Source organism: Notechis scutatus, chromosome 2 (genome assembly GCF_049901735.1).
Source record: "Notechis scutatus isolate UNSWTSFEM ecotype Mainland chromosome 2, rNotScu1.2, whole genome shotgun sequence".
Taxonomy (NCBI): domain Eukaryota; kingdom Metazoa; phylum Chordata; class Lepidosauria; order Squamata; family Elapidae; genus Notechis; species Notechis scutatus.
This window is the reverse complement of record NC_142010.1, coordinates 113470559-113489634: the sequence shown is the minus strand read 5'-3', so window position 1 is coordinate 113489634 and position 19076 is coordinate 113470559. Positions and strand designations below refer to the sequence as shown.

Below are 19076 nucleotides of genomic sequence, written 5' to 3'. Positions count from 1 at the left end.
GTTCACAATATGTCACTGCACAGTATTATATTCAGTTGCTAAGATTATATCCTGAAACCTGTATCTTCTCTTTTGCAAACTTATCCTTCATAACACATCAGATCATGAACACTATATTAAAAGGGAACAAGGGAAAGCCTACATTATTATTCGTACTTTTTTTTTAGAAAAAGGGTAGTGTGGGAGCTCAGCATGAAAGCAAAAGCTTCCCCAAAGCTTAGGCAATGATAATTTGCAAAAGAAATAAGAAAAAAAAAGAGAGCTTTGTTTCCTCTTTAATCTTCCTTTCTCGCCCTCTTTCTCCTTTTGTTGTCTGTAGTAACAATTAATTGGAGCAAACTCGTCAATGGGTTGAATAGGCTCTATTGCCAGTTTCTGCAAAAAAAAAAAAAAAAAGGTAGGGGAAGAATGAAAGTCGTTTCTTGTTCCTCCATTCAGTAAGAAATCAGTGATGATGTCATAATAACTTGGTATGTTAACTTATAAACTCACAAATATATGTTGTCATGTAAATGCCTGAGGTTGCAATGGACAAATTTTCATGGTCAGCAGCATTCTGCTTAATCAGTTCCTTGGAGACACATTGGTATGATTGGTACCATACAATGGATTACCTTCAACATGATCACTTGAGATCATTTCATGATCTCACGCATATGCCAAAAAAGTCCAAGTCCAAACTTGTCTTGCTAGCACCCAGAGGCTGAAATAATTAAAAAGCCTTCAGAAAGGAAAGCAGAATAGCACTTACCTATTTCTATTAAGGAATGCCATTTTTTCGGGACTCAAAAAAAAAAAAAGACCCGGCCTTATTATATGAGAAACACGGTAGTATGAAATTAAATGTTTTTGTATTTCATACTTTCCTAATTTATACTTTATTTCAAGAATCTTTGTCCAATGGAATAGATAGCAGGGCACTGTGCCACCTTTAAATTGCATACAGAGCATCATCTCATCCTCAAAATCTTTTGCAACACCGGCTGGGCAGGGAGAAAAGGCTTAAAGGGGTATCTGAAAGCAAGCATGAAGGAAAAAAGGAGAGAAGCTGGTATTAGAAAGAGAGAAAAGGGAAAGGAGGCTGGTCTATCTAAGTTTCAGTCATTTGAATTAAAGATGGCATCTTAAAGTCTACTAAATATATTGTGTCATAACCATTAATTTTCAGTTTTTGCCATTCCTTTTAACACACACAGTTCTACCTGACAGGACTGAATGCTGCTGTGATGACCTGGGGCATGGCATAAAGGCAACCCAGCCAGATAAAAAATAGAGGTCCCTTTATTAGCTCCAACTTTGTCCCCAATGTCCCAGTTACCTTCTGGACTGGAGAAAAACTCTTCCAGGAACCTTCAATAGCCTTTGGCTGCAGATATTCCAATCCAAAATGGTGTAAACAGAAAACTTTAAACTATAAATCCAACAAAGCAAGATAGGTAATAAATCCAGCAGGGCAACATAAGGAGTTCCAGAAATGAAATAACATGGCAGTAAATCAAACCAGTTGGGAGGATACCAGGAACCCAGATAACAGCATCCAACATTAGATAAACTCAACATTTATTCATAACAAACGCCCCTCCCAACTGGTTATCCTTTAAACTCCCTCCCCAGGTGTGCCTTGTGAAGGGAATCAGGGCCCTTTTCTCCCTCATAAGTCACGCAACCCACATTGCTCTCTTCTCCATTCTTCCCTGCGTACCCTAGGATAAAGAGGGGGGTGGGCCTTGGTCTTCCTTTGAACCCCCTCTCCCTTGTTCTACCTCTTCCCTGCTCTGCCCAGCCTGACTTTGCCCTTCCCCAGTTTCCTCCACAGCCAATGGAGCCACTCTCCTGCTTCCTGATGGCTGTTTGTCTTCTTGCTTGGATTCAGACTCCAACAGGGGCATGATAGCTACTTGCTGGGAAAATTCTAAAGAAAAAAGTTGATTTAACTCTATAACTCTGAAATATTTTATAAAGTGGTGCCAGACTGTTTCTCAGAGCAGAGCGTAAGAGACGGTGGTGCTTGCTTATTGCCAGTGTCTTATTTACATGAACATTTGAAGGATAGCTATATCAGGATTGTGAATATAAATCGGGAGTTGCATTTGGTATCAAGCAGTAAATTTGCTTGTTCAAAGACAATTGTTCTTATTATATTGAAATAGTACATGGGAGAGGAAAATATTTCTTGATGACAAATATATATATGGGGTAGTTCTATATTTCATTTTAATTCCAATATTACATACATCTTATGTTTGTACTCAGTTTACTGAGCTGCATTTCTGTTTTTTTTGCATGAATATGGAACCAGGAACAAGCAACCAACTTCACACTCATATATTAGACGAGCATCATACGGGTAGTACTTGACTTACAACCATTTGTTTAGTGACTGTTCAAAGTTACAGTGGCACTGAAAAAAGTGGCATGACTGGTTTTTACATTTATGACCATTGTAGCATCCCCGTGATCAAAATTCAGATGCTTGGCATCTGATTCACATTTATGAAAAGGTCACGTGATCCCCTTTTATGACTTTCTGAAAAGCAAAGTCAATGGGGAAGCCAGATTCATACAACCACCATGTTACTAACTGCAGCAATGATTCACTTAACAACTGTGGCAAGAAAGATTGTAAAATGAGGACAAATTCATTTAGCAACTAACTCTCTCATCTTGGCAACAGAAATGTCACTTGTGCTTGTAAGTAACCTATACTCCATAGATGTTCTTTCCTCTTCCTAAATTCTAAATTGTTTGCCTCTTGTGCACTACAGACATCTTTTCCTCTACATATTAATCTACAATTTTCTACAGTTGATCTACAATGCTTTTTGAGAAAGGTGAGCATTCTAGTTCCATACCTTGGAGGACACTGAGGATGGGAAGGTTAGTCTGGTATTCAACTGGATGTCCACAGTAAATAGCAAATTTCATATACAATTTTTGTTCAAAGCAAGGCATCATACTCTCTGTCTAATTAGCTGGAAAGGTGTATTAGGCACTTTAGAGAAAATCTTCCATTAAATTTATCACCGCATGTGTTACTGCTTTTATAGATAAAGCTATCTTCTGAAATATTTTTGGCTACCTTGAGTATTTGTGCATAGTGGAAACAGAATATGGATTTTTAAGCAACTGTTTAGTCTCTAAAATCTATGAGGTCATTTTAAGCAGATGTACTAAAACGCAAGAAATGGGTTGCAACCAATGAACTGTGACAAAACTGGCATTTAGTCAAAGAAACAACAAGAGCCATGGTCTGCATCAGCAAAGAATGGATAAAAGCATGCAAAATATGCCAAAACAAACCTTAAGAGTGCACACTAAAAGGACAACAGAAATTTGAAAATAAATATGCTGTCTTTAGGCTTCTTCCAGTTTATTTTGTAGGTAAATTATAAAATAGCAGGTGCTTTTTGAGAATAGGGCCTCTCTAATTGCCATACCAATTGAACCATTTGCTCTCATGGGTACATGGCCCCTGCTGTTGTTTTCTTGAAGAAGCTGAAGGGACATTGAAAATTAAATTTAATATAAGGCACACTCCAGCTTTCTCTGCCTCGTGCCTTCCAGGTGTTGGATTTCAACTCTCATATTTGACCAAGCTGACAGGAAATAGAAGCTGAACACAATGAGTCCACTAGCCTCTGGAGGAATAATCATATTCTCCTCTTAGATTTTACACAAGAATATAAATGCTTGCTCAGATGGCGTCATTGCAGATAAGTGCTTCTTCCTGGACCAACTCTACCATTAGACAGACTGCGACCACCCATCTTAGACTATAAATAGTGAGAGGCAGTGCCTTTTAAGATAGTTGCTTGCTACTTGTAGAGTTGCAGAGAATGCTCACCTGCAGAAAATAATGATACTGTGTTCAGATTATGATATCCCACTCCAGAATTTATGTTTAATATTTAAAATCAGTTTAATTGGATAAAATTACGGAACATAAGGAGCAATGAAATGGCTTATTTTATGATTGAAGTAACAAAATGTTTTGAGCACACCTGTTCCTTCAATATCCACAATTCACTCATTTATAATTTATCTGCCCAATTCAAAGCCTAGATCTATTGATTGTGCCCATCTAATTCTGCCACCCTTGACAGAACAGCCACCAAACTGTACAATGAACTTTATTTGGAATAGACCACCACAGTCTCATGTGGGATCATGGTTTCACATTCCCAAGTTAATTTTTTATTCTTCTTCTCCATCTTGATTCTTGCTGCTACCTTTGGAAATACTTTTACCACTAATAGAATTGTATTTCACAATAAGCTATTTTGTGCCTGTTCCTTTCCCATTAGGTAAAATGTATGTTCATCAGAGTATAAAATTATCAAGCCATGCATATTCCCCTTCTTTTCTGCTGAAAGTGCTCTTCATTTCCATGATGGCAATCACATAATCAATTGGGATAAAATTAGTCTGAATAATATTACTGTTCATCTGTATCAGTATACATTGCTAACATTCCCACAAGGGCGAAAATATGATAGCAAGACTAAAAATCTCAGCTGACAGCAATGAACAAGGCAAGGATTCAGAAGAAGAGGCATCTAGAAACCCTGGCAAGGCCGGTGGTACAGTTAAAGAAGGCAATTAAACAAAGAGCTTGTCCTGAGGATTAGAACCAGTAGTCAACATCCCTAAGGAGTAATTAGTTTTGTTGCTTCCTCTGGACTTTGCCTGTTTTCTCAACCTCAAGCTGTCGATAGTGAAAGCCTCACTGGCTGGAATCTATGAACAGTGACAGAATCGAAAGGATTAACTCTGAACTTCTTTTCATCCCAGACTGAAGTCAATTGGCCTCCAGGATTGTCTACTCAAGGTTTTCAGCTTGGAGCTGTCCAAGGTCCTGTTTTCCTGGGCAAGGTCTATCTGTTACTAATGAATTTTCAGCCAGGACAGTCCCCACTTCCAATCTTTTCTTCCCCTATAGGTAACTGTTTAATACCAGAACCTTCAGTTTATTTCATTGATTTTGAGCCATTTGTTTCTTTATTTTATTGCAACAATGAAATCTAAACTGATAAGACTTTTACTATGACTCCTACATAGATCCTGACAGCAATTTATTATCAGCAAATATTCATTACCCTTCTCATTTAACAATGAACGAACAATGTTGGGCTTTGCCACACATATTCATTGCACAATGCATTCCTTAGAAGCCATTGATTCTGTTCACATATTTCACTCCAACCTATTGATCTGATTAGTCTCTGTAATTTAGCCCAAATTAACTCTCATTTTGTGGAGGTAATTTGTTACAAGTCAGTTACTGGGTGGCTTCCAGTGGTGCAAGTGATACATTTATTTCTTAATTGAAAAAGAAGATCAAATCCATTTTGCCAAACACACATACCTAATAGATGGATTCATTCTGCCTCTGAAAGAATAAACCAATAGATATTTAGAAAAGACTAGACATGTCTGTTTTTCCTCATATATAGCTACACTTACTGCCCTATTCAAATGATTTATCTGCTAATGGTTTTTTTTTAAGATCATGGCTAAACAGCCCAGAATGAATGATATTTATTTATTTGTAACAATTATTAGAAGGCAGTTTCTTGATCATTCATGGAATGAGAGCACCTCAAATCGTAAATCACCGAACCAGTAGTTATACCCCTGGCTGAATCCAACTACATCACGTTCAACTCTAATAAGTCCAACTTTCCCTGAATAAGAAAAATCAAATATTTAAAAAGGTTCTTGATTTGGGGGTGATAGAAGCAAAGGTAATTTCATTTCACAAATCAATTTCATTTGGAAAATATTTGTATTGTAGAATATGGTTTTTTTGTTACAAAGCTCTCAGCTACTTTCTATTTAAATAAGCCTTTTGTCTCTGCTATTCCTGTTTTTTTAACATTTATTCTAGTTCTGTTTCTATCTTATTTACTATACTACTTTCATACTTTCTTTCTCTTATCCAACAACCTTATAACTACATGTGCCTACAGTACTTACCTTCTATCTATAGTTCTAGCCATTTACTTGCTATCTATAGCTCTCTAATACTTTCAAATGTTGACTAATAAACTCTATCTAGCATTCTATTCTAACTGTAAGGTCTGTTTTACTATTATCTAGCCTGGCCCCAACCTCAGATACCAATCTCTTCATCTCTCACCCTTTCTCTTCACCAACACCCTTTCCTACCAACTCACTTTTGACCAGCCTGACATCTTTCCTGAAAGTGTCTCTGTAGCCCACACCCACCTGCCAGGACCCTGGTATGGTCACTACTGGTGCTAACCTTCTTAGCTTCCCAGCTGAGCCTAGATACACCTTGGCTTCTGAAAGTTGGACCGCTTGACCATTACTCCAGCCTACCCTGTCTCCCATGCTTAGTCTTGGCATAATGAGGCAACCCTTGTCCCTTGTTCCCTGGACCAATTTGCTGCCAAATCCTTCCATCCCAGTTGATTTTATCCTGTATCTCCTACACCATCACTCATGTGGGATAACTGTGCACCTGGTGTCCCTGATTTTTCCTCTTTTTCTTTTCCTGGCTTGGGGTTGTTCCTGAGGCAAATAAGAGCTCTCTGAATGCTGATGCTGAATGGCACCCATGCCCCAACAATCACTTGGAGTTCAACACATTCTTTCTTCTTAACTTTTCATTTCCATTCATCATCATTTTTCTCCTCAAACTCTCCCCCTTTTTTTTCTTCTTTCTGCCTTTTTTTCCTCCCATCTTCTTTTCAGCATTTTAGCTCCTTTTCTCTATTTTTCTTTTCTGCCATTACTCAGTCAAGTCTTGTCCACATCTTTTCTATGCCCTAGTTAGCCTTAAAAAAAAAAAACTCAGCTCACTAATAATGGGAAGGGATTGGCAAAGGGTATTAAGCTATTAAGAGAAATAAAATGAGAGGAAGTAGCACAACCATTCTCCCCGCCAAAACCACTTTCTCACAAAGACGGGGTTGAGGAAATTTATCTTTGCAGCTCTGAGCATGAAAATCTAGGCACACTGGTGGACAACCAGCTGAACAGGCAAAAATGGTGTGATAGATGAGCCAAAAGACCGATGCAAATCTGATTGCATAAATAGATGCATTGCATCCAGGTCACAGGAGGCCACAGTATTACTCTATCCATGCTGTTTAGAGTACAGGGGGAATGGAAGGCAAACTTCAAGTATGTCCTGCTTGATTCTGAGAAATAGAAAGCAACTTCTAGTATCTCCTGTACACTGGAATAAATGAGTAAATGCAAATCTGCAAAACTCAGAAAAATACGAGAAACATATAAAGCAAGATGGAAGAGTGGGGTGATGATCTGTCAAACCTCCTGATTTGAAGAATGCCTCAGGATCAGGGTATATTCCCCACTAAGGCTGTTTACAATATTGGTTGATTTATAGAGGTCACTAATGATTAGCTGTCTGGGTAGCGATCTAACAGCCAGGAAGGCATTTATACATATTCCCCATACACCATAATATGTCAGGCCCAATCCCGAAGATGACACAGTGAAAGCTAATGGAGTCCAACCCTTCATTTGCTTACATCTAATGGACAGAATCTTGTCACACTAACGCTATAACCCTCTACTCTGATAGATATACTCTTGAGAAATTTTAGGGTGGTGGCTACCCTGAACTTCTTCCCCGCCCCTCCATCTAGTTTGGGACAGTGCAGTTTCTTAATTTGGGCTTCTCTCTCTGGAATGTGCTGCCTCCTTCCTGGGAAAGCTCTGGGCTGCCAAGACTCCCCTCCGTGGCTTCTCCAGATGCACTTTCCATCACTGAGTAGTTTCCTTTAAATTAGTCACTAGAGGAAATTGATTGTCTCCCGTATGTCTACAATCATAGGATTCACATCTCATTCTGAAGACTTCCTGATACCCTTGCTTTATCTAGAACAAGGGTATTCAAACTTGGCAAGTTTAAGACTTGTGGACTTCAACTCCCAGAATTCCCGAAGTACCATGACTGAAGGAGGAATTCTGGGAGTTGAAGTCCACATGACTTAAAGCTGTCAAGTTTGAAGACCTCTGATCTAGAACAAAATGAATTATTTAGCGAAGTACCAGGTTGGCATTCAATAAAAATGCAAGACAGAAGCATCACCTATATAGAGAGTACCACCATTGTCACAACCTAATGCTGCAATTTCTCCCTGAATTCAAAGAAGGTATTTATCTGTTCTGCGTGGCGCTGCCTCTTCCGTCTCAAGCCAGTTTGCAAGATCCAGCTGAAAGTATTGTACCCACAATCCAAAACATGTTTTAAAACTTAGCCCACAAAAGGAGGCGGGGGAGGAAAAAGTCTTTAAAGAAAAGCTGGGCCAGCCTTTGTCACAATGCTGTGTCAAAAGGTTTTCATGGATTATAGCAGACCTCAGAACTGCAACTGTGACCATTTAATGGCATAAGCATCGCAGGAAAATAGGATGTTCACATAGGCAGTGTCTGCAAAATGATCCAGAATGAGCATCAATATCACAGGGGTAACCCACTTTTATTCAGAAACACACACACACACACAAAGCCACACAAACACCATCCTGTGGATTTGATATTTGGGGTAGCATTTCCTCCTCCTCCTGAATTCTCTGCAGCCACAAGAAATGCGGGAGTCTTTCTGATCCTTAAATGGAAGAAAAAGAAAGCGGAGGGGAAGGAGGGGGACTTTTCTGTTTTGATTAACAAGAGAGCCTTCCTGGGAGACTTTAGTACCTGCTTCTTCTCAGCAACGGGCTTGTTTAATTTAGCTCCATCATAATAGCCACTAAGATAAAGAAAGTTTTCTCCAGCAGTTCAGTTTTTCCTTCACCCTCCTTCAGCTCACCACCTGAGCACCCAACAATGCCAACCACCATGCAGAGCGAGTTTATTGAATTCTGCCAGTTGTGTCACTTTCAAATATTGGGCTGTCAGAGGCATTTGCAAAAAAAAACAAAAAAAAAAACCACATTCTCTGCTTGGCGCTGTCACAGGCAAGGAAAGAACCGGCCTTCGGAGGAATATGGGATATACACCTGTGAGTCCCTTTCGCTTCAGCTTCCTTTTGAATCCTGGCTCTCTGGGCTGTTCATTGTTACAGACAAAAACCTCACGCAGCAGTATTCAATGCTTCGGTCGGTCTCCTACACCCACGCCTCCTCTGACTGGCACTCTCTCCCTCTGAGGCCAGGGCAGCGGGCAGTGGCAGGCACCAAGGATGCCTTAGATTCTGTGAACTTGTTTCTACAAAGGTGTGTGGTTGGTGAAACACACTCAGTGGTGCTGGATGTCTCCATGTTATGCTACGCAGAGGAATCTACCAGGTGAAGCTCACCCACCTTCAGGTTAGCAGGGCCTGTCCTGCAGCATCATTTATCTAGTAATGCAAGGGGAAATGTGTATGGGATGGCCTGAAGTCTGCAGCCACCCCTACCCAGCCCCAAACAGAGCAGAGGGTCAAACAAATAAGGCACTCTTTGAAGCAACGAAGTCCCATAAGAACAAAACCCAAGATGGTAGAGGAGGCATGCTCTATAACAGAGGTCTCCAAACTTGGCAACTTTAAGACTTGTGGACTTCAACTCCCAGAATTCTCCAGCCAGCATAGCATAGCATAGCTGGCTGGAGAAATCTGGGAGTTGAAGTCCACAAGTCTGAAAGTTGCCAAGTTTGGGGACCCCTGCTCTATAACAAGGAGCATCTGCATCTCGAGATGTTCATCTCCCTCTCTTACGGCGAGTGCAAACTGCTCTCCTGAATCCTGGAAGAACCACTGAGCCATTTTGGAGGGGTTGCTGTGTACAGTACAGGGCAAGTAGAGCTGATCCCTTTAAGAAGCCATAAACCGCTCAATCCCTTCCCAAGAGGAGTCAAACAATTTCAGGGTTATTCTCATCAGACTCTGAATATAAGCTCAGATGAATCGGTTTTATTGCCTCTGAAAAATCCTTTCCTGAAAAACTGACACAGGCAATTTTCAGGATTTCTAGGATAACTCATCCCTCGGGGTGTTAGTATCCACGAGGGAGCTAGCTAGAGATTTCCTATGTATCGTATATGTATGAGTTTGCGGAATACGTACCCATAATGACAAAACATACAGTCACAAAGGTGTTATTCAGATGTTTTAGGTAAAACAAGCAAACCCAACTTATTCTTCAATAACTGTGTTTGCATTCTCCATCTCCTTCCCTGGACAACCTGGCTAACACAACTCAATTCTTCCGAATAAAACCCCATTACTGCTAAGCAGAGTTTGGGCATTCCTTTTGGGCTCTTTTGTTCTAAAATGTTAGATTCAGCATTACCTTTTTTTCTTAATACTCTGAGGGCCTAACCACAGTACTGTACTTCAAGACAAATCCTCCCAACAAAAAAGATCTAATGGAGTTTTTCATTGCTTTTGATTGTGCAAATTGCCTCATTTATGCTGGCCATGAAAGTAAAGCTTCTCAAGGCTGCTCAGATTAAGGAAGCACAATGGCCAAAAAGGAGAGGATCCATTGAATGGAGAAGGGGAGCAGAAAGAAGGAAAGGCATTTCAAAACGACCAAAAGAAAGTGGAAAGGACATGCAAGAATTGCAAAAGTTTCCTATGAAGAACTATCTGCAGTTGAATGAGTTTTATTTATAATACTACCTTGATGACTATTATAAGTTTCATTTTTAGATCATTGCTTGCTGTTTCACTCATGCAGCCTCTGTACGTTATAGTCTCCTTTGAAACGCTCACCTGAAATAGACCAGCAAAGCCATGAACAGAGCAGAGGGAATATGCTGTTCTTTCTTACAAAAGTTATACCCCTAATTCAGGGGTGGATTCTACCAGTTTGCACCTATTTGCTAGAACCGGTTGTTAACATTCTGAGCAGTTTGGAGAATTGGTTGTTAGAAGAAATTACTGGCCTAATCCTGTAAGGAAGGCAGGAAGGAAACATTCTGGTGTTGCTTACAGAAATTGCCTCTCCGTTAACCCTTATTACATTCTTGGCAGGACTAGACTTCCTGTCTCAGGAACATCTCTGGAATTTTTTTCCCCTCCTTTGCTGGTACTTTGCTTGTGTGGAGTGACCATTCAAAGTTAGAATGACACTGAAAAAAGTGACTTATGACCGTTTTTCACGCTTACAACTGTTGCAGCATCTCCATAGTTATGAGAGGCCAGGCAAGGAGATGCATGCCTCGATGTGAGTGATGTTGAGTTGGCCACACCCAGCCAATACATGACCACCAAGCTATGTCCACCCAGTCACATGACCACCTAAGCCACGCCCACAGAACTGGTTCTTAAAAATTTGAATCCCACCCCTGACCTAATTCAGTGTTTCCTTCTTCACACCTTTTTTCTGCTCTCTGCTAACCAAGACTGCACTCATCAGAAGCAAAGCTTATTTCCTCTGTCCTATTCACACCGCTTCAGCATTCACTGCCATGTCCTCTTCTGGCATCTCTTGAAGCAGCTTCTAACCATGACTGCGGCTTCTTGCCATTTTGAGAGGAAAACGGGTTTAAATTGCAGTCTGAAGCTTGGAATGGGGATTAGCATTCTGCCCGCTTCAAAAAATGGTTCAGAAGAGGTGGGAGTACCACACTCCTCCCGCTACTCATTAAATAGCCGAATCTTTTCCAGGCTTCTGTGAGAACTTGAGAAAAAAAGGTGTCACTATTCTAACAGTCCCCTTAATTTTAATGAGTGGGTTCCTGAGCTGCTTTTTTCAGGCATCTGCTTAAATCCTGGAAAAGGTCAACTTCTTTTATGAATAGGTGGGCAGCGGGCTTACACAAGAACTCCAGAACATCCTCCAAGACATTTCTAAGCCAGGCATTTCTATCCCCAAGTAGGCATAATTCAGTGAAGAAATTTAGAAAACTTCTGAAACAACCTACCAGAACTTACATGATACAATCCAAATTATTGACAAATAATGGTGAGAGTCCCAAATTTGTCTCAAGGTGAGTTCAGCATAGTGAGTTCAACTCTGCTGGAGTTACACACACAAGTGATCAAGTTTGGGTATCGCAAATCTGCAGCTCAATTCTAAGATTAGAAAGCAGATTAGAAATCAAATAGGAAAATTTTCTGATCCCTAGAACGTTATTTGGGGCAGAGGGAATAAACAAAAATAGCATCACACTGTCAAGACACAAGCCCTATCCCTTTTTTACATGCATGGGGATGTCACACACATGTACAAACAGAGGTGTTATTCAACCGGTTCGCACCTATTCGGGTGAACCGGTAGCAGTTATTTGGCATGGGTCGCCGAACCGGTGGCAATCCCTGGCTGGCCACGCCCCCAACCCGGTCGCCCAGTCGCTCACTTGCGGTCACTCTCCTAGCTTTCCGTTCCCCACGTCCTCTTTCTCCCCGGGAAAAGGGAAGAAAGGCATGGACGCTGCAAGTATTGCTTTCCCCGTGTGAGTTAAAGTGTCTGGAGTGAGAAAGAGTGTGGTCCGACAGAGGGGGTGGGGGTGAATCAAGCCTTGGAGCACTTTTGCAACGTAAAAGAAATGCATTTTGGAAGCAGGTCTTTTAAAAACTTATCCAAGGATTCCCCATGGATGCTGCAAGTATCGCTTTCCCCTTGTGAGTTAAAGTGCTGGAGTGAGAAGGGGTGCAGTCTGACAGGGTGGGGGTGAATCGAGCCTTGGAGAAATTTAAAGGAGCTGCTTCCAAAATGCTTGTCTATTAAGTGCTTTGTGTATGTGTGTGTGTGTGAGAGAGAGGGGGGGGAGGAAGGTAGGAAGGAAGGAAGGAAGGAAGGAAGGAAGGAAGGAAGGAAGGGAGGGAGGGAGGAAGGTAGAGAAATAAAGAAAAAAAATAGGAAGAGAGAGAGATAAAACTCTGTGCTATTATTTTTAATTGTTCCGTTATTTATCATGTGTTAATATTTTACACTGTCCCTACACCTAGAGTGATTTTTCTGCCTTTCTTTTGCCCAGGACTACCACATATTTTTCAGGGTTTACATGCATTCAATGTCAATAGTCCAGGGCATAAAATACACATGTGTTTAACAAGAGTTGAAAGGGACCTTGGAGGTCTTCTAGTCCAACCCCCAGCTCAGGCAAGAAAACTGAGGATGCCAAACTCTGAGTAGAAATCCTGAGAAATGTGTCAGAATAATACTTAGAAGGGACCTCGGGGGGAACCCTATACCATTTCAGAGAAATGGCTGTCCAGTCTTTTCTTAAAAACTTCCAGTGATTGAGCACCCAGAACTTCTGGAGACAGGCAGTTACACTGGTTAATTGTTCTGTCAGGAAGTTTCTCCTTAGTTTTAGGTTGCTTCTCTGTTCAGTTTCCATCCATTGCTTCTTGTTTGCCTCCTGGTGCTTTGGAAAATACATTGTCCCCCTTTCTTTGTGGCAGCCCCTTAAAAGCCTGTTGCCTCTCACACTCTTGAGGAAAGCATGGGAGCCATTTCCTCCTTTCAGTGGTCCATGAAAGTACATCTATAGTATGCAGATAGTAAAGTCAAAAAAGGTGAACATTTTTACAGAACTATAGATAAGTTGAGGCTGGGTGACAAGGAATGGCTGGGGGGGGCAGGTGAGGCACCCCTTGATGTGAGTGACATTGAGTTAGCCACGCCCACCCAGTCACATGACCACAAAGCCACACCCACCCAGTCACATGACCACAAGCCATGCCCACCAAATAAGCCACGCCCACAGAACCGGTAGTAAAAAAAATTGAATTCCACCACTGATGTACAAAGGTAGTAAAACCAGATTTTCATCATTTTGATGGAAGTTTCAGGTTCTGCAAACATTTCACTGTGTTGATTAACAACAACAATATGAATCACCCACAATTTAAATTTATGCTCGTGAAAGGGAAGAAAGCTTGTGGCAGTCAATTTCTGTATGAAAATATTGTGAAAGTCATTTTGTTTTTTACAAAAAAAAATCTGGGCTAGGAATTCTAAGATGGCAATTGGGTGAACAGTTATTTGGGAAATCCTACTTTCATATTTTGAAGGAATACTTCTACAATCTTTCCCTTCTTAATATATTCTGTAGATAACTCCTCTCTACTTTCCTCTTCAAATCTAATATGTGCTGCCATTATTTTAGGATAAGGAGCTTCAATTTTTTAAACGATTCTACATAGTGAAGATAGAATTAAAAATATTTCAGTCAATAACAATCCCAAAGTAAAGTAACATATGCAAATGAAGCTATTGGGATATAAATGCATGCAAACATGATAGATTACCATGAAAAGAAAAAGAAAATAAGGGCTAAGCTTTATCTAAAATACTAGTCAAATCCCCCTTAATTTTTTTTTTCTGCAGCATATGACTGGCTATTGTACAGGTGAAAAACAATAACAAAAACATATTGAAGTATTATCATACTGAAAAGGCAAATTCATCCAAAGCCACACTTCTACCTAATGACTAACAGGTCCTTATCTCATCATACGAAGGGACGCGGTGGCTCAGTGCATAAGATGCTGAGCTTGTTGATCAGTTCGGCGGTTCGAATCCCTAGCACCGCGTAATGGAGTGAGCTCCCGTTACTTGTCCCAGCTTCTGCCAACCCAGCAGTTCAAAAGCAGGTAAAATGCAAGTAGAAAAATAAGGACCACTTTCGTGGGAAGGTAACAGTGTTCTGTGAGTCTTCGGTGTTTAGTCACACCGGCCACATGACCATGGAGATGTCTCCAGACAGCGCTGGCTCTTCGGCTTTTTAACAAAGATGAGCACAGCCCCCTAGAGCCGGAAATGACTAGCACGTACGCGCAAGGGCAACCTTTACCTTTATCTCATCATAGCCCAGGATCTGCCTAAACCATCTTTTGTCCTCCAAAACTAAGTGGATTTCTTCTCAGTTATTTGTTGCTTTTGAAAAGGAGATGGGTGGCATCTGAAATTAATAAATTAAATTAATATAAAATAAAATTTAATAATTTGATTTGGATGCTGCCCAACTCCAACCTACTCTACTCTAATCCCCACCCCATCAAATACAGGAAATCACAATAGTCGCACGGTGATATTTGTGATGTTTTTGCTGTGGTCATTAAGCAAACCAAAGGACTGGATTTGCCAAAAAAACTGAAAGTAGCTGCCAGCTTTCAGTAAAGCCATTATAAAATTATGGTCATGAGACCATAGGATACTTCAAGTTATCATCAATGTGCCCTCTGTTGCAGAGCACCTGAAGTACAATCATGTCACTGCAAGGGGAAAACGACCATGGAACTTTAGATCTGGGTTGTAAGTCCTGTTTTTTCAGATCAGTTGTAACTTTGAATGGTTGTTAAGTGACTGGTTATAAGTTGAGGACTATGGAAAGATCTTGATATAGCAAGATTATTTGCTCATTATAGTACTGGGATACACCTCTCATAGCAGAAGTCTGCTATGCTAGGGAGACTTTGCTAATCACAGGCTTCTCCCTGGCCTTCAGATAATAAGAGTGAATTCAGTTTTTTTCCCCTCTGGCTCCTGGGCCTCTTTCTTTTGGGTTTTCCATTGACTAGTTTAAATACCACTATAAATCCGTCAGTTGCTCCTACTCCTACCCTTTTGATTTGACTTCTAAATCAATTCCAGGCTGATTAGTGGCACCTCCCTGGTATTCTGTTTCTAAACTAGTACTTAGTGTGGTCATTTAATTAGCCTTTAAGCCTACCAAGGAATTGATCTCTATTTTTGTTAATCAGGATGGGGGCATCTTTTCACTGATGGAAAAGTTCTGATTTTTCACTCTTAGAATGTTTATGTTGCATTTTCCAGCATGAGAAGAGATTTTCTCCCCATATACAGTAGTTGTGAATTGGTGCCTCATCTTATATTTGCAGATGGATGGATGGATGGATGGATGGAAGGAAGGAAGGAAGGAAGGAAGGAAGGAAGGAAGGAAGGAAGGAAGGAAGGAAGGAAAGAAAGAAAGAAAGAAAGAAAGAAAGAAAGAAAGAAAGAAAGAAAGAAAGAAAGAAAGAAAGAAAGAAAGAAAGAAAGAAAGAAAGAAAGAAAGAAGGAAGGGCTAAGATATACAAACTTGATTGCTAAAAAGATTAGCCTGAATAGTATGTGTTGTTTGCAGGGTGAATCTGGTGAATTTAACCCTTTTTGTAATATCTAGCAAGGTCTTCTCTCATTTGTTTTTTCTTCCCTGTTCAGTTATTGACTCCCTTCATCTCACCTCCAGCCAGTTTTCTCTTCCTCTTTTCTTCCCTTCTTTGTGTTGTTTTCCTCCACATTTCTATACTGAAAGACCAGGTGTGCAGGTAGGTGGGAGAACCTTGGTTTGTTTTTCCTTGGACATGAATGTGTTTGTCTGTCTGTGCATGTGAGAAAAATAATCATTTGTACGTGCAAGTAGGACATCTTCTATAAATGAGGCAACTTACTTTGCAGACAATTAACTTTAATTAGTAGAGGTATCTTCAACTAATATACTTTATCTTGGATCAGCAGTGTGTGTGTGTGTGTGTCTTTATGCAAACAAATATATAACTACTTTGCTTCATCCATGCATACCATAAACAAGTATATCTCAACCACACATTTTCTGAAAGGGATGGGAGGGATCTCCAGATCAGATTTCAGTTAGAGTGGAAATCCTTAAGCTGACATGGTGGAAAAGGCAGGCACTGCACAGGATTTTTAAATTGTGTCCATAATGTGTGTCTGTCCTTCCCCTTGGGTGTGCCAATCATCTAACATTCAGGGTCATGTTCCTTTTAGTTAAATACAGCTGAATGGTAATTGCAGATTCCTCCGATAGTATGTGTTGCCCTTGGCACAATCTTTCTTCAAATGATTGAGTTTTAAACTCAACCTTGTTACTCAGCTTGTGTTGCTTTTCAGTGGAAAAAAAAATTACAAAAATGAACTCTTTAAATGCAAAAGAAAACTGATGTGCCAGGGTAAAGGTTTCCAACTAAGCCTAAATAGGGTTGTATTGCCAGCACATTTCTCCAGCAGCAGATACTAGCTGGTGCACCTTGCAGCCCGTAAAAGGTCTTCCCATAGCAGAATGTTGTTTGCCACTCAGACCCTTGTGTTATTTTTGTAGCAGGAACAAAATGGCCCATCGGTTAGAAGATTGCTTATTTTCTAGTTTAGAGAAGCCTCTGTCCAGCTCTTTTCCCAGTAGAAAAGCAATTTCCTTTCATCATTTTTTTTTTTACTAAAGACAGTAGATGAAATGTAATAATCAATTCAAGGTCTGTTGTCATGAAACGTCCGAACGAGAGGGGGGAGAGAGAGAAAGAGAAGAGAGAGGATAGAGGGGGGAGAGAGAGAGGGAGAAGAGAGGGGAGAAAGAGGGGAAAGAGGGGAGAGAGAGGAAGAGAGAGAAAGAGAGATGGAGGCAGATTATAACAATAGAGAATATTAGCGCAATTCTTCCTACCTGATGTCTTCTGGACATACTTGATTGCAATTTCCATCACCCTCAATCAGACTGCTAGGAAAATTAAATTAAATTAGTGGGTATATTTTATTTAGCCAAATAAACTCAACGTTCACTTGCTACAAGGCCAAAGGGTGGCTCACTTTGATGTTTGTTACCGCAGTCCTGTAAAAGCAACTGGAAAATAAATGGTTCTACAGCATGTCCCAGAGCAAATATGCTTTTCATTGTCACTTGGATGAGCAAAAGTTATTTCTGGGATCAAGAAAAAGAATAGAAGTCAAGCTGAAATAGGAATTAAAGGTGGGAGGTACCACAATTCTGTACCACCAGGTGACTTAGTTCAACAGAAACATAACAAGGGCACTGCCAACAACTAACCAACTAACTAAAGAGCATTCAGAAAGGAGTATATTTGAGCAAGATCTTGCCAGGTTGGAGACTTGCAATTGGCGCCTTAGTCCTGCATTGTGCTTCTCCACTGCTTATATGTGTCACTAATAATAATGTAAGCAATTGTGGCATTAATGTTGCCAATATGGGTACATAGTTTTGGGACAGTTGACACAACAACTCTTCCCAAAACAAACCTCATGTAATTAATAATAAAGCAACAATAAAATGGATTAATATTCAGATGCTGAGCTCAAGTCCCATGCTTCGTAGTCCATTATGCTTTCTTTGTGATAAAAAGTGGTGTTCAGAGATTTTTTTTAACCTTCCTCTAAAAAGAGTTAAAAGAGGCAAGCCTTGAAATTTGTAGTGATAATTTAATAGATGACTATCCATCTCTTCTCTACATGCATCCAGCATGCAGATGGCACTTAAACTCTCAGAAGTTACTTCCTTTTTCACATCACTTCCATCAATATCTCAATAGGGTGCATAAGTTGACAATCATACCACATCAAACAGAATCACGGCTCACATCACAGTTTACTCTGAAAGTCACATTAGAGTCACCCAAAGAGTGCATAGCCATTCCAAATTATTGATAAATGGCAGCTAACCTTGGAACTCTTGGGCATCCTCAAAGGAATCGATGCACTTAGGATGTGATGAAACAGGAAAAATGTTTATTGAGTGACAGCATCAGGGCAGTAAAAGAAGAACAAGAAGCAACCAAATAGAGAAGCTGAACAAGGCAGAATCTGCTAACTACAACAGGGAATGAGAATCTGAAGTCTAAATATATATAATTCCAGTTCTATTATATATATTTATGGTGCATAAATGCACCATCGTGCCTCCCGTCCCTGTCCTATTGTCCCCATTTAATCATACCTATTTTCTGTATTCTTACTCGAACACTAACAAAACAATAGACTTACCCACTGAGCAAAATTGTTTGGCCTCCTAATCCAGGATAGTAAAACTTGTTCATTAACCTTCTCCATCCAGATGTCCTCCAGAGGCAACAGGCCTAGTAAGATCATTCTGCAAGAAATTATGGGAGTTTTAATTTTGTATACAACTTGTGGGTGTGCAGAGTGAGGAAGGTGACCTTAACACAGATATGCAGAAGCTGTTGTCTAAGCAAAAGGAGCTAAAGTATTTTTTTAAGTCCAAATCATCCAGATAACCTCTGGAAGTGGCTTGTACCGGCAGGTCTCTAATTCACAGAAATACATAAGGAGAAGGAGATTAAACACAATCAGAATTGGTATAACAACCAATCTCAATTAAAGGAGCTTAAGTCTTCCTAAGGAGTTGGTACCCTGGTTGAGTCTTCCTAGTGACAATGA

At 40.2% G+C, this 19076-nt stretch overlaps 1 long non-coding RNA gene across 1 annotated transcript; it reads right to left on the bottom strand.

The window, feature by feature from the left end:
• Nucleotides 1-335: 335 nt before the first annotated feature.
• On the bottom strand, nt 336-18769 carry LOC148132193 (uncharacterized). Its single transcript, XR_015747316.1, has 3 exons — nt 18663-18769; nt 8353-8424; nt 336-375 (listed from the first exon to the last, which is right to left on the bottom strand). It is a non-coding gene; the product is annotated as an uncharacterized LOC148132193 (long non-coding RNA).
• Between the last annotated feature and the right edge of the window lie 307 nt (nt 18770-19076).